The sequence below is a fragment of the Eschrichtius robustus genome, chromosome 4 (genome assembly GCF_028021215.1).
Source record: "Eschrichtius robustus isolate mEscRob2 chromosome 4, mEscRob2.pri, whole genome shotgun sequence".
NCBI lineage: Eukaryota > Metazoa > Chordata > Mammalia > Artiodactyla > Eschrichtiidae > Eschrichtius > Eschrichtius robustus.
This window is the reverse complement of record NC_090827.1, coordinates 18,143,497-18,159,147: the sequence shown is the minus strand read 5'-3', so window position 1 is coordinate 18,159,147 and position 15,651 is coordinate 18,143,497. Positions and strand designations below refer to the sequence as shown.

Below are 15,651 nucleotides of genomic sequence, written 5' to 3'. Positions count from 1 at the left end.
GAAGAAAATCCATCATGTTCAATATTATTATTTTGTCAGTTTGTTCTTATTATTGCTTGTCCTATAAGTCGATTTTCATTCACTTTCAATGTTGTGATAATTTAAAATCTGTTTTTTCTATTATTCTTCATTATTTAATTTACTTTCTCCTATGATATATTGACTTCTCAGTTTATATTTAGAACTTGGAATGTGGGATAGCTATTTCTTTATTCTTGGCAAATTATTTCCTTCATTTTTTTTTTTTTTTTGACAAGAAAGTAGGATTTATCGGTGGGCATGAGTAAGGAGGGGACAGCGCCAAGGCTCTCGCCAGTGCAGGGCCCGCCGTGTTTCCAGGGGCCACGACTAGGGATGTGTTTGCCCCCACAGCCATCTGGGATGAGTCGCTTTCCTGCCACCATGTTTTCAAATTCATAGGCATTAAACTTAGTAAATCCCCACTTCTTGGAGATGTGGATCTTCTGGTGACCAGGGAACTTGAACTTGGCCCTGCAGAGGGCCTCAATCACATGCTCCTTGTTCTGCAGCTTGGTGCGGATGGACTTTATGACTTGGCCAATGTGGACCCTGGCCACTTTGCTCTGGGGCTTTCTAAAGGCACCGCACATGCTTGTCTGGAGCCTAGCTTAGGGACAGCATGCCAGCCGTTAATGTTCACTGGAAAGGGCTGTCTCCAAGGTCCCTTAGGGCAACCTATACAGGCAACAGGCTGCATACACTACCGAGGAGGCTGCTGTTTGCAGCCATTGCGCACCGGGCCCCCACGGGGAAAAGAGCACAGTCGGCTTAATTGGCTGCAAATACATCATTTTTAAAATGGTTACTTTCTAATAAAACTAGACTGTGGAAGTCTGGAAACCAAGTGTTAAGACCTACTTGCTAAGGAATGCTCAACAGTTAGAGAAGTCCTTAGAGCAGGACTGTGGAGAACACTGCTCTTCAAAGCGTGATGTGAGGATCCACACTGGTAGGTGAACTCTTTGCTACAAGTCCATGACTAGATGGGGACGAAATTGCGAGCAATTATTTAGAAACTTTAATAGCAATTTGACATTACTTTGAAATCCAAGGGCATGATTATTTTTCTGTTAACTCACTTTACTGTTATTTTGTAAGAATTCTGGTCTGCAGCATGAACTGTAAATTTTAAAACATGGCTCTTCAACCACAGAAAATTTGAGAAACAGTGGTATAGACTTCTTGGCTCAAGCTCACAGCTTCATTTGTCCTGTTACAGTAATTAACAGAATACTAGAAGAAAAATCATACTTTTCTTCCAGAATTTTAAGTTTTCAACTTTATGAAACTGGGAATGATGTTTTATATTTTCCCACATATAAGAGGTATTTTGAATTAGTGCAGCGCTTTGCTGGGCAAATTTAGGATACTGCTAAAATACAAGTATTTTGATGGGGAAAAGATTTATTCTCTTTTCTTATTACATATATGTATATAAGCATTAACCACTATGAAGCATTTTATGAGAAGTAGAGAGACTTGTAACATGGAAGAGGTAGTTGGTGCTCTGAGAATGAATGGGAACATGAGAGAAGGAAAGGAGAGCTGAGAGTTCAGTCTTAGCTTGCAAGTCTTATCAAGTCCATTAGAATATAGATGGGGGAAATTAGAAGGTCAGCTGGGAAACTTAGGAATTTAGTAGAATTATTAAAGCATTATTTAAATAATATTTATTAGTTATAACTAAGGTATTAATTAAATATCATTACATTAATATGTATTAATGGAATGCTGAGAAGTAATTTCTAACATGATGGGATAGTGATCAAAGTAATCAATTTAGGTCCCTGGGTTAGAATGTAGTAGAAATTACAAGAGGCACTATGGCCAATCAAGATAGAGAATATACAAAGATCACAGAAAAATGGGGTTGAGAATCCTTCAGGAGGAATAATAATTTCCTGAGAAGGAGTAGACTTAACCAGCACATCTGGACGTAGAGGCTACTATTTTCATGATTATAGTAGTGCTTTAGATGTTATAGAAATGAAGAAGAATTGCTACACATTCTTTCACACTTCCTTCAGTTTGTAGGTGGGATCTATATACTCTTTCAAATTTAAGTGGGCTTCCAAATTGTTTACGGCCAACAGAATATAGCAGAAACAACAGTGCATGAGTTCAGAGGTCAAGTCCTCAATGGTGATGCAGCTTTTACTTTATTTTCTGGAATATTTGTGTTTGGAGTCCAAAATTCCATATAAGAAGTCTGACTACCTTGAAGTCAACATTCTGGGAGGAAGCAAAGCCACATGGAGGGGTCACATATAGGAGCTCCAGTCAGCAGTCCTAGTCTGTGAGTTATTTCCTCCCAGGCACCAGATATGTGAGTGAAGGAGGCTTTGGCTGATTCCAGCCCCCAGCTGACAAATGAGCCCCAGTTTCAAATTTTCCTACTTGAGGTATAATAGGGACAAATCACCTCCTGCCTGTGCTTTGGATCCATAGAACCCAGGGCTTTAATAAATGTTTTTAAGTCACTAAGTTTTGGGTTAATTTGTTATGTAGTATTAGAAACTGGAACAGATGTTAATTTACATTGTGTCTAATTTTTGAGCTAAAGTTATAAGAAGTTTTAGAGACACTACTTGTTTTATATATATATATGCGTGCACGTGTGTGTATATAAAACATATATATATAATTTAAAACTATCAGGTAATGGGTACTATGGAATAAATTTGTATGGTTGTTTAGAGAGCATTTTAGAATTCTTTTACGTGAGCACTTAAGGCCTTAGAGTTTGGTTTTATTTATGTATTTTTAGTTTAAGATTCATTCACAGCTCATATTTATCTTGAGAAATATCTTAGATGGATAAGACTGTCTTAGAATGACAAGAAACCCATACCTTCTATTTCAAATCCTTAAAATTTTCTTGCTTCAAGTCCTGCACATCTTGAATCTTCTTCTCTGTACTTTTTAATAGACTTTATTTTTTGCAGCACTTTTAGGGTCACAGCAAAATTTGAGCAGAAAGTTTAGGTATTTTCCATAGAGTTCTTGCCCCAACACATGCACAGCCTCCCCTATTATCAATATCCGCCCAGCAGAGTGGTACATTTTTTGTAAATGATGTGCTTACATTGACATCACTACCACCCAGAGTCCATAATCTATAACAGAGTTTACTCTTGGTGTTGTACACCTATATGGGTTTGGACAAATTTATAATCACATATACCCATCATTATAGTATTATACAGAGTAGTTTCACTGTCCTAAAAATCCTCTGTGCTCTGCCTATTCATCCTTCCCTCTCCTAACTCCTGTCAAACACTGATCTTTTTACTGTCTCTAGAATTTTGCCTTTTCCAGAATGTCAAATAGTTGGAATCCTACAGTATGTAGCCTTTTCAGATTCCCTCTACTTTTATTTTTTGCAACTTCTCATTCATAGTTCTCAATCTAAATATGAAGTCCTTTCCTCAAAAAAGTCTTCCTAAATCCACAATCTATATCATACTCTATGTTAATTTTTCACATTGCAGTTTTAATTCTTCCTTTGCAGTACTTATCATAGTTTATGTGATTAGCATCTATCCCCATTAAAATGTGAAATATTTCATCACTGGTATCATTCTTGTAGCTAGCATAGGGCCCAGCATATTTAGGTACTCAGCAAATATTTGTAGAATTTTTGAAATAAATTAATGAAACCTAGTTTTCCTATACCAAAGTACATTAAGTATATGAACATAAACTGACAAAGCTGATTCCACAAGCTATAACATAAATTCAAATTCCGATTTCATTGGTTTACCACACCTTATACTTGCATAGGTGCTCCAACAATACATCATTTTGTCTTATATTTTTAATCTAGTATAGTTTATTGTATTTTATTTTGAAACTACCCAAAAATTGTTATGTACAAGATTTGATTTTTCTGTGTCAAATAATGTACTTGTTTATGGGGCATATTTTGGAATCTCCTCCAAATGTTTTAATAGCCACCTTTCACTATCTCCTGCTGAAATCTGTTTGCTGGCAGTTACTAAAATTAGAAGTATATAGTTATTGGATTTCATAGCTGGTAGAGATGAGTGCAAATAGTCCAAACATTCATTTTACAGAGGAATCATCTCAGAATCCATGACTTGTCTAGGGTTACAGAGCTACTCAGAGCCGAAACCTCCTTGAATTCAAGCTTTCTTAGTTCAGTACTCTGGGCCACTGCTTCCACAACTCTTTCTTGGTATATCAGACCTAGAAAAAGTAGTGGCGGATTGGGAAAAGTAATGTCTGCAGCGTAGCCTAGAATTGAGAGCTTCGTTTTTTTTTCCTTTCTTATTCACGGTCTTTTTTTCCCCGTTAATATAACTTCTTTTCACTAAAAGTACATATTGTGAATAGCATTCCTCTTTTAGGTATTAAAATTGCAAGAAGTACAGAGAACTTAGACTTTACCCCTTTCATCTTTATTTTAAAGAACATTTGATAGGAGATACCCTGTGTCTTCTAATTCAGTGTTCCCAAATTTATTGAAATTCTGGCATTTTCTTATCCTGGCATACAAAATCTCAGCCTCAGACAGTAGAAGGTATTATTTCGATATAATTCACTCTAGAGAACGATATGATGGGTAAGGACTGTGGAAGACACACCGTGCCACAATGGCCTTGGTACCACTAATCCACTAATCCTAACAACAGTCATGCCATTCAGGAACTGGGATCCTCATTTTATTGATGAGGAAACTGGCTCAGAAGGGTTAAATAACTTGCCCAAATTTGCTGCTCATAAGCAGCAAAGCCAGGTATATCTAGTCTAAAGCCTACATTTGTGTTTGTTTTGTTTTGCTTTCACTACACTAAGCTCCCTATATTATTATTAATTGTTTTCCCAAACTGTCAAGAATGACAGTTTAACCAAGGAATCATTGCTGTATTTATGCTAGTTATGAATAGATTATATCTAGGATTTTGTTCATCATTTTAACAATAGATTGGGATTTAAGTCATTTTTGGCTTCATAGAAATAATTCATGAAATCATTTTCAGAAAATAACCTTTCCATTCAAATGTGTATTTTGTTATTTTAAGTAGTTTGGCCAAGTGTGCTTTGTGGTTTTTACCTGGAATGTGAATCCCTAATCCAAACAAATCTCACTTGTCAGAATATAGCTAATGAATTAATAACTACATTGGTTAATCTATGAAATAGTTGTAATTCAAAAAATTATCATCCTAGCCTCTTCCATTTACTAACTTCGTGATTTAGGGCAATTTATTTAACCTTTTTGAACCTCCATTTCCTCACCTATAAAATTGGGATGATGGCAGTAAACCCCTTATAAGGTTTTTCTGGGGATCACGTGAGAAAATGGATATAAAATACTTGGCACCATGCCTGACCCAGAAAGTGCTCAATAAATCTTTTAAGCAGATCTTACTTGTCCTGTCTGTGGGTTGAACAATTATAGTGATATGCCCTGATCTGGGAATGTTGCCATTTTTTAGTAGATGTATTTCATGAAAGAATATGAATAAAGGACACCCTTTTTCATCCATGCTGGGAGGTATTTAAGAAGTCCCTAATACCGTGTGTCACGTTCCTCTTTAGTTCCAATAGGGTTGTTGCAGGCAGTATTCTAGTTCTGGTGATTGTATGTGATGAAGTACATAAAAGCTCTTGCCAAGGTGGGTGAGGAGGTGGAATTTTAGTAGGTTAATTGCTCAATAGCTACTAGGAAAAATCTAATTTAACAGATCCATCAATATAATATGAAGCCTCATCTATAAATGCTCTGCTCCCTTAGGAGGATCATGTCCAAATTACTGGTCAAAGGCTGAAAGAAACCATATTACGATGAATTGTTGTTGGGATATGATAGATGTGTTCTATCTCAAGTTAAGAGAACATGCACTAGTGTGCCATAGCTTTACTCTTCCAATTCTTTTAAATGTGTGTCCACTAGGTCAGTTAAGCCTGGGCAACATTTCCCCCCTGTTTACTATTTTTCATGTAATACGAAGGGGGTCATGTCCAGTACTGCAGGTAAACTGCTCTGAAGCCAAAAATAATCATTATTATATCACTGAACTGGCTTTGATACTTATAGGATATTTGCAGTGGGCCAAAACACTTTTCTTTTTCTCTCCTTGTTGTGTAAATAAAGCTTTAGCTGAACTAGCTACCTCAAAAGTAGAAAGGTAATGCATTCCGTGGCTTCCCAACAAGCTTCATGAGCTGACATGAAATCTGAGAGTATATAAGAACGCAGTGCCATGTGAGAGACATCCTAAAAAGATAAGTTTACTTCTTTTTATGAAGTAGATCCCTCTCCAGTTCTGTAGAGATCTAAAGTCAACTTTTATAAATGAAGTAAGAAGACCCTTGGATTAAACTATAATTCTGTCTTTAAATGGTTTGTAGTAGTTAGTCCAGAGCCTGCATATGTTCTATCCAAACTAAATAACAATTAAAATGTCACTCAAATACTGAAGTTATTTTGTTGTTTGTTATACGTATATAAATGGTTAATGAATATATTTTTTGATGAGAGTTCTCTAACGGGTCCCCTTCAGTTCCATATAAGTAGGGATGTGGAACCACCTTGGTTCCTAGCTGTGATTCCCAAACGTTTTGGTCATCAAACACTTTACAGTCTTAAAAGCTATTGAGGACTTCAGAGAGCTTTTCTTTATATGGGTTATATCAATATTTAATGCAGAAATTAAAACAGATAATTTCTTTCAGTATTTATCAATTCATTGTTTTTCTGCTGGGTTATTCCTCCCCCAAGGTACATAGAATGCCTAGTCAAATGAGTAGGGGAAGGGTATGTGGATAATAGGGACAGAAAACTCTAGGATTTATATTTTTTAAATGTTATTTCTGAAGCATATGTATTTATTTGAGAATGTTTGTGTATATTTCCTTAATACACCCACTGGCTACAACAGTCTCTGCTATTTTAAAGTTTAAATCTAGTAAGTACATATTTACATACATATGTATGTGTATGCAATAATAACTGGTCTAGTGATTTTTTAAAGAAAATTTAATTTCTTAGAAAAAGCAACTCTCTACACAGTCTACTGGTCAAGTACTCCTTGCAATACAAAGTGTCCCATTAATGTCCGTATTTTCTTAGTTAAGCCTGGTACTCTGTCCCCAGAAGCATCTTTCTCCTCATCCAGAACATACAAGTACTGCTGAGATGCCCTTTACTATTTCATATTCTATGAAAAGGCTAGACTTTCTTCCAGTAAAACAGCTGGTACAATTACTTTACGACTTACTCTGCCATGAAAGAGGTTCAGGGGTCTATTCCCTGGTACTTGTCCTTCCACCTATGCCCCATTTCCCTGCAGTTTACCAGGCCATGCTGTTTTTCACTAGCATATGACATAATATTTTCTGTATATTGGCACAAGCATGGATGATTCTGCTTGATCTTGCTTCTCTCAGTAGTTTTCAATTCAACTTAATATATTTGGAGATAGTGTTGTAAAGTTATTAATGAGTCATATACTTGAAGACAATGGGTGAAATTTATTGTACCTTAAAAACAAAATTCCAAATTTAAATATTGCAGGCATATAACATATTTAGTGTTGACCCAACCATCAAAGCACATTATAGCAGATATATTCTGTTATTATTTTAAAATATTGGCATTCTAATTATTGGAAACCTTATCTATAAAATGTGATAAAATCTGGACGTTTTTAGAATAATCCATCATCATGAAATTATCCATCTTGGAAAGAAAAAAAAAAAACAGATCATGTATGTTCTTCCTGTAGAATCTCATTTTGTGCAAGTCACATCTTTTGAAGAAGCAGTTTTGACCACTTTTCACCCACAATATGGAGCAGTTTACATGGTGCCTCCTTGCTTTGCTATGCAAACACAAACCAAAAAGTAATAGATGTTCATAGCATGTTCATAGTTGGGTTTTTATTCTAGTTAGTTTGCTTTTGAATTTGTTCCTTTAAATAACAATACCCTTACAAGTGACCTAGTTGACAAATTTTAGGTACAATTCAGCTTTCATGGAATACCATGAAAATAAGTGACAGTAAACTGGATTAGCTGAAGTTCACATCAAAAATGTGGTGAAGCTGAAATCTGCAGGTAAACCACTGTAGTGATCTATTAGTCAGGGATTAGGTGTAGGTTGACTCTTGAGCAACCACAAAATAAGATGAAGCAGAAAGGAGTTTACCACCTGGGACCAGAATCTGCCGGCCCACCTCAAGGTTGGTCTAGGGTAACACTACAAATGGAAGCCTAGACTCCTTATGTCCAAATATCTTAAAGTTATACATCAAGCTAATAAACTTTTAAATTCAATATGTTCTATCATCCTGTCTTAAAAGATATACCTTTATAACTCAAAATTAAGAAAAGTATGTATAAAGCTATAGCTTTCATATTTTGGAATTGGCAATATCAAAGATGATTGAATTTAATTACTGTGCCTACCTGAGTGAACTGATGATTGGCCAGCAGAGTTTTCATGAGTAATAAAGACATACATAATTCAAAATCATCACACCTTTATTCCATTAAATTTATTTTTCTTGTTTTCATTTCAGTAAAATCACTAATTGTGTTGTCATAATCAAGATCTTTCAAATAATTTTGTTCTCTTGACAATAATGATTTAAATTAGGATTATAAAGTACATAGTAATTGCATTAAAAAGCATATGAAATATGGCTATATATTCAGAATTTTAAAATAAGTATAAAATGATTAAAATTGTTTTTCTTGTGTATTTTCAAATGTTTTCTAAAAATATAAAATTATTAAAATTAATAAGTAATTAGTTGTATTTCTTCTAAAATTTTAAATTATTAAAATTAAAGGACAAATACATCATGACTAGTGAATATCAAAATTTAAATTTAACATATAGAACTGTAATTTTTATTTAATATTATAAAAATCCAATTAAATCTTATTAAATATTTTTATAAAAAGGAAACTGTACACAATTCTAGGATTCAGTGTTTATCTTGTTGCCAGTATAAAAAAATAGTTTCATGCTGCATACATGTTGTGACACATATGTACATACTTAAGAGTAATATGAGTTATTAATACTCTAAAATGTTCTGTGCCACCATGCAACCTTAAACTGTTGTAAAAACAATGCCAAGTTATGGTACATAAAGGGTCTATGTGTGTATTTTTATGCTAATACCATACTGTTTTGATTACTGTAGCTTTGTAATATATTTTTGAAACCAGGACGTGTGATGCCTCCAGCTTCGTTTCTCTTGCTCAAGATTGCTTTGGCTATTCAGAGTCTGTTGTGGTTTCATATGAATTTTAGGATTTTTTTAATATTTCTGTGAGGAATTTCTTTGGGATTTTGATAGAGATTGTATTGCATCTGTAGATCACTCTGGGTAGTATGGACATTTTAACAATTAATTCTTCTAACCCATGAACATGGGATGTCTTTCCATTTATCTGTTTTTCTTAATTTCCTTCATCCATGTTTTGTACTTTTCAGCGTATAAGTATTTCACCTCTTTGGTTAAGTTTATTCCTAAGTATTTGTATTCATTATTGTGAATGGGATTGTTTTCTCAGTTTCCTTTCCAGATAGTTTGTTGTTAGCATATAGAAATACCACTGATTTTTGTATGTTGATTTGTATCCTGCAACTTTACTGAGTTTTTATTAGTTCTAACAGCTTTTTGTTATTTCTTTAGGCTTTTCTATATATATGATCATGTCATCTGCAAACAGAGATAATTTTTCCTCTTTCTTTCTGATTTGGATGCTTTTATTTCTCTTTCTTGGCTAAATGCTCTAGTTAGGACTTCCAGTACTATGTTGAAAAGAGTGCTGAGAATGAGTGTCCTTGCCTTGTAGCAAATCTTCAGGAAAAGCTTTCAGTTTTTCCTCACTGAGTGTGATATTAACTGTGGAATTTCCTTATATGGCCTTTATTGTTTTGAGGAAGTTTCTTGTATACCTATATTGTTGAGAGTTTTTATCATAAATGGATGTTGAATTATCAAAGTCTTTTTTTACATTATTGAGATGATCATGTGGTTTTTATCTTTCATTCTGTTAATGTAGTATATTGAATCATCCTTGCATCCCAGGGGTAAATAATCCCACCTGGTCATGGTCTATAATCCTTTTAATGTGCTGTTGAATTCAATTTACTTGTATTTTGTTGACTATTTTTGCATCTATGTTCATCAGGAATATTGGCCAGTAGTTTTAGTTTTTTACTGTGTCTTTGACAATGAGGAAATGATAGTCTCTTTAGTAAACAGTGTTGGGAAAACTGGACAGCCACATGCTGAAGAATGAAATTGGACTCTTATCTCTCACCATATACAAAAATCAACTAAAAATGGATTAAAGATGTAAACATAAAACTAATAGAAGAAAATATAGAGGAAATGCTTCTTGATATTGGTCTTGGCAATAAGTTTTTGGAAATGACACCAAAAGCATAGGCAACAAAAATAAAAATAAACAAGTGGGGCTACATCAAACCAAAGCTTCTGCACAACAAAGGGACAATTAACAGAGTGAACAGACAACCTACAGAATGGGAAAAAAATATTTGCAAACCATGTATATGATAAGAGGTTAATATCCAAAATATGTAAACAATTCCTACAACTCAATAGCAAAAAATGAAAAAAACCTAAATAAAAAATGAGCAAAAGACCTGAATAGACAATTCTCAAAAGAAGACATACAAATGGGCAACAGGTACATGAAAAGGTGCTCAATGTCACTAATCATCAGGGAACGCAAATCAAAACCGCAATGAGCTATCACCTCACAACTGTTAGAATGGCTCTTATTTAAAAGACAGGAGATAACAGATGCTGGCAATGATGCGGAGAAAAGGGAGCCCTTGTACACTGTTTATGGGAATATAAATTGGTACAGCCATTGTGGAAAGCAGTATGGAAATTCCTCAAAAAATTAAAAATAGAAATACAATATGATCCAGCAATCCAACTTCTGGGTATATATATCCAAAAAAAATGAAGTCAGTATCTCAAAGATACTGGACTCCCATGTTCACTGCAGCAATATTCACAATAGCTAAGATATGGAAACAACCTAAATGGTCATAAAAAGATGAATGGATAAAGAAACTGTGATGCACACACACAATGGAATATTATTCAGGCTTAAAGAAGAAAAAAATTCTGCCATTTTTGACAACGTGGGTCAACCTGAAGGACATTATACTAAGCGAAATAAGCCTGGCACAAAGAAACATATACTGCATGATCTCACTTACGGGTAGAATCTAAAATAGTCAAACTCAGAGAAGAAGAGAATAGAATAGTAGCTGTCATGGGTTGGGAGGTAGGGGAAATGGGGAAATCTTGGTAAAGTGTACACAGTTTCAGTTACGCAAGATGAATATGTTCTATAGATCTAATGTGCAGCTTGGTGGCTGTTGGTAACAATACTGTATTTTATACTTGAAATTTGCTAGGAGGGTAAATCCTAAGCATTCTGAACACACACACACACACACACACACACACACACAGAAAGTGTTAACCATGTGAGATAATGGATATGTTAATTAGCTTGTCGTGTTCACTTCACAATGTATATATATATCAGAACATCACTTTTATATCCTAAATGTAAAAATTGCATTTGTCAATTATACCTCAATAAAACTGAAAAAAAAAAAAAAAAGGCTATTGCATTTGTCCTGAGAGGAAGGATCTGACAGTTACTTTGTCTCCTCTCTTACTTAAGTACTTCCACTACTCAAATCATCTCCTTTCTTTGAAATATGTCTGTGTCCAGTGTTGACAGGAACACATACCAGAAACCTTCATGGCATTTGGATGGAGTCACCTTTTATTTTTGAGGACATAGGGAAAAAATGTGAAATTTTCCCACGGTGTAAACAGTGTGAGTCATAGAAGTGGATTTATAATGTTATGGGTTATGCTGTGCCAGTACTGAGCACTGCATCCCAATGACCAGGGTCGTCATGCATCCTTTAACACATTTATCTTTGTGAGTTTGTTAAGTGCAGGGTCTCTAAGCACAGGGCATCAGGCAGAGGCCCATCTTGCTGGTTCTGTGAGCAGTCCTGAGGGTTGTAGTATGTGGTTACTGCAACTACCACCGACAGTAACCACAACTGATCTTATATTTTAAGATATACATCTACATAGCTCTTGCGATTGCCTCTAAATGAGTCATCTTAAAAATATGAAATAATGACAAATGTTACTTAATAACTAGAGAAAAATGTGTACCCTAAATTATTCTAGCTTTGCATCAACTACTTGATCTTAAAGTGTATTTCTTTTGACTTATTCTATTAAAATATGACAAGGGATTATGAGACTGTATTGACATGAAGAATAGCATAATTTCTGCTCTTATAAAAACTAGTATGCGATATTGTAGCAACATCAGTGATGGATATGCTGTTAAAACTGAAGTAAGAAATAAAACAAATAATTCTGCCAGTTGTTTCAAGTGAACACCTAAAGTCTCTTATTTGGTGCTCTAGGCATTATTAAAGTATAATTATAGTGAGTTTTATACATTTTTGATCTTGATAAACAAAAAAATGGAAATGTCTTCTTCTCTTGGGATTTTTATTGCCTCCAGCATTAATCTAAGAAATTGATATTGGTCTGAATAAGAACTAACCGAAGTGAAAAGTTATGGTTTGGTTTAATAATACTATCAGATCCCGGAAATGGTAAAAGAACAACTTTAATTTTAGTGGTATTTTTCCTACAAAATACACATAAATATATACCATTAATGAGCTTTGTTTAGTAAAACTAGTTTAGTCCTCATGCCATCAGTAACGCAACTCTATTGTAAAGTCTAGGTTACATAAACAATTTACAAGTTAGTATCATAATAAATACAAATATTTTGGTCGTTTTCAAGTGTTTATCTGTTTGATGTTTGGTCAATTTCCTGCATTGTAAAAATTAAAGATGTAGCCTTTTAGCCACTATAGGCTTTCTATATTAGATTCAACATGTTTTCACAATAAAAACAGACTTATAATTCATTATGGTTATAAGGCACATACTATATAAAATTTAGAGTAGAAAAAATTAAAAATTACCTGTGAATAGTGAATTAACCAGAGTTAATATTTCTCTTTATACTGTCCTAGATTTAGATTTATACTAAAAATATATATTTATTCAAAACTGAGTCATACTGGATGTGCCGTTTGGTAAACTGCATTGTTGACTTAATGATATATCATGCCCAGTTTTCCATGTCAAAAGCATATATGAAGATTATCATTTTTAATCTGTGTAATATATGTGTATATTATGCAAACAGCACATTTTTTTGGTCATTATGTTTTTTCTGATTTTTACTATTATAAACAAAATTAAGATAAAATTTATTTAAATATATTTGTGATCAGTTTTTCTATTGTTGTCTAATGATGTATTCATAGAAAAATCATCCATTCAACAAACTTTATTGACTATCTATTATGTGTGAGCTAGTCTTCTCAAGTCTAGGTGCCAAGGAATAAGGCAGACAAAAATCCTTAACCTCATGTGGCATATAGTTTAGTGAAGGTAACAAACTATAGAAATAAATAATGATATTTAATAAATATATGGTGATATATACTATGGAGAAAAAGAAAGTGTGGGAGGGTGATCGAAGTGTCAAAAATGGAGTTGCAACTGTAAATAGGATGGTCTGAAAATAAAACTGTTGGGTCAATGTATATCAAACACTGTAAACATTTGGGCTTTTTTCCATAAACCTTTTATCAGTATATTCCTACCAATGTATGAGAGAATTTCTCACATTATAAAAAAATCAAATTTTAAAAATATTATTTTATTATACTTTTCTAGTTTTATTAAGATATAATTGACATAGAGCACTGTATAAGTTTTAGATGTATGGCATAATGAATTGACTTACATAAACATAATTTTAATATGCAAAATTTGAATATTTGAATTTTGCATCACATGGTTATTAATGAAGTTTATTTTTCATGACTGTGGAACATTTGTGTATTTTTAAGGTAAACTACCAGTTCATTTTACCAGTAGAATTACTATCATTTGCTCCTAATAGCAGAGACTATAGAAACTCTGCCATTTCTCTTGAGATTAACCATTCCATTGAGTGCCAGCCAACTTCCAGCTGCCAGTATCTGTATCTGTTTTCTTTAAGAGAGTTCTCTAACAGAGCAGACCACAATGCTAGAGAAGTAACACTCTTTAGGGCAGCTTTGCACCAAAGGCCAGCAGGAGTTGGTGGTAAATACCCCCTCCCTCACCCCTGTATTTATGTGTCTTGAGGCCTGTGTTCTACACCATTTCCTCAAGTTTCCCTGTAGGATTAAGCTATTGTCACCCACAGTGGTAGCTGCTGTAATAATGCTCCCTTTATTAGGTGTCTTTGCTTCTCTTGTCTTGCTTTCCCCCTCTCCTGCCATTGCTTCTAGCACCTCCCACATAAATTATTCACATGTGAATTCTTAGGATCAGCTTGGGGACACTTCACACAACAAGAGTTGTTCTACTTCTTAACTGCTACAAGCTTTTAAATTATCAATAACAGAAACATTTGTCAGTTACATAGTTCACAGATATTTTTCTAGTTTGTGGTTTTTTATAGTATTTTCTCAGAGAGAAATTTTGCATTTCTGTTAGGTGAAATGTATCCAATTGTTTCCTTTATAATTTCTGGCTTTAGAGTCATATTTACTTTTTTTTTTTTTAACCCCACTGTAAAATGTTAAAAAACAAACAAACAAAATGAAAAAACTCTCAATGCTTTGTTAGTACTCAGGTTTTTTGTTTTTTTTTCTTTTTTACTTTTCATTTGAAATTTTGGTGGAAGATGAGAAAGGTGCAGATTCAACATTACTTTTTTGTTTTCATATCGGTAAATATTTTCCCAATACTGTTCATTGAGACATTGTGTAAATATTTTTCCCAATACTGTTCATTGAGACATTGTTATATTATCTGAAATCAAAACTTACCTTTGGCCATGTTGTTAAGTAACAAAATTAGACCATCAAATCACTTTCCTTTCTTTCCCCATTCTGTGCTGCTATGTGGTTCCCTAATACCTGAGTCAAAATGGGCACTGAGGAGTGAATCTGGTACTAAACATATATATACCACATTGTGAATTTAAGTTACCATATTACCAAGGTCACCACCTTTGTTTTACATATTTAAATTTAACTCTACTGTGAAAAAGTTTTGGTCATCTACTAAAGGTATGTGAGGCATCATTGGACAAAAAGTCCAGGGACAAAGCATTACATTTGGACAAAAAGTCCTCTCTTAGCACCAGTAAATCATAGCAAATGATGATCATTTTAGTACATCTTGGTTTAAGGAGAACCTTAGTAACATTGGTAAAATGAATTGTTGAATAGTCTACTTAGTTTATCTCATCTTTAATAATTTTCTTGGCTTTTAATGTTTGCATGCTCTTATGAAACTTCATTTATTGTCTAGATCATTCATTAAAATTTTAATGATAGGATAATTTCTACTGTTATATTTTATTGTTTTGTACATATATGCATTATCTCTTCATGCATATCCTTTATGGCATAGACTTAACTTTATTTCTGATTATCTCCCCAATGTACAGAGCTGAGAATTAGGTAGGGAAATTATA

At 33.8% G+C, this 15,651-nt stretch overlaps 1 protein-coding gene and 1 non-coding gene across 4 annotated transcripts in view; one reads left to right on the top strand and one right to left on the bottom strand.

Moving 5' to 3' along the window:
- Positions 1-15,651, top strand: part of STPG2 (sperm tail PG-rich repeat containing 2) — a 624,720-nt gene that overhangs the window by 377,896 nt on the left and 231,173 nt on the right. The gene's annotated exons all lie outside the window — the stretch shown is intronic.
- Positions 669-803, bottom strand: LOC137764474 (small nucleolar RNA SNORA70). Its single transcript, XR_011073980.1, has one exon. It is a non-coding gene; the product is annotated as a small nucleolar RNA SNORA70 (small nucleolar RNA).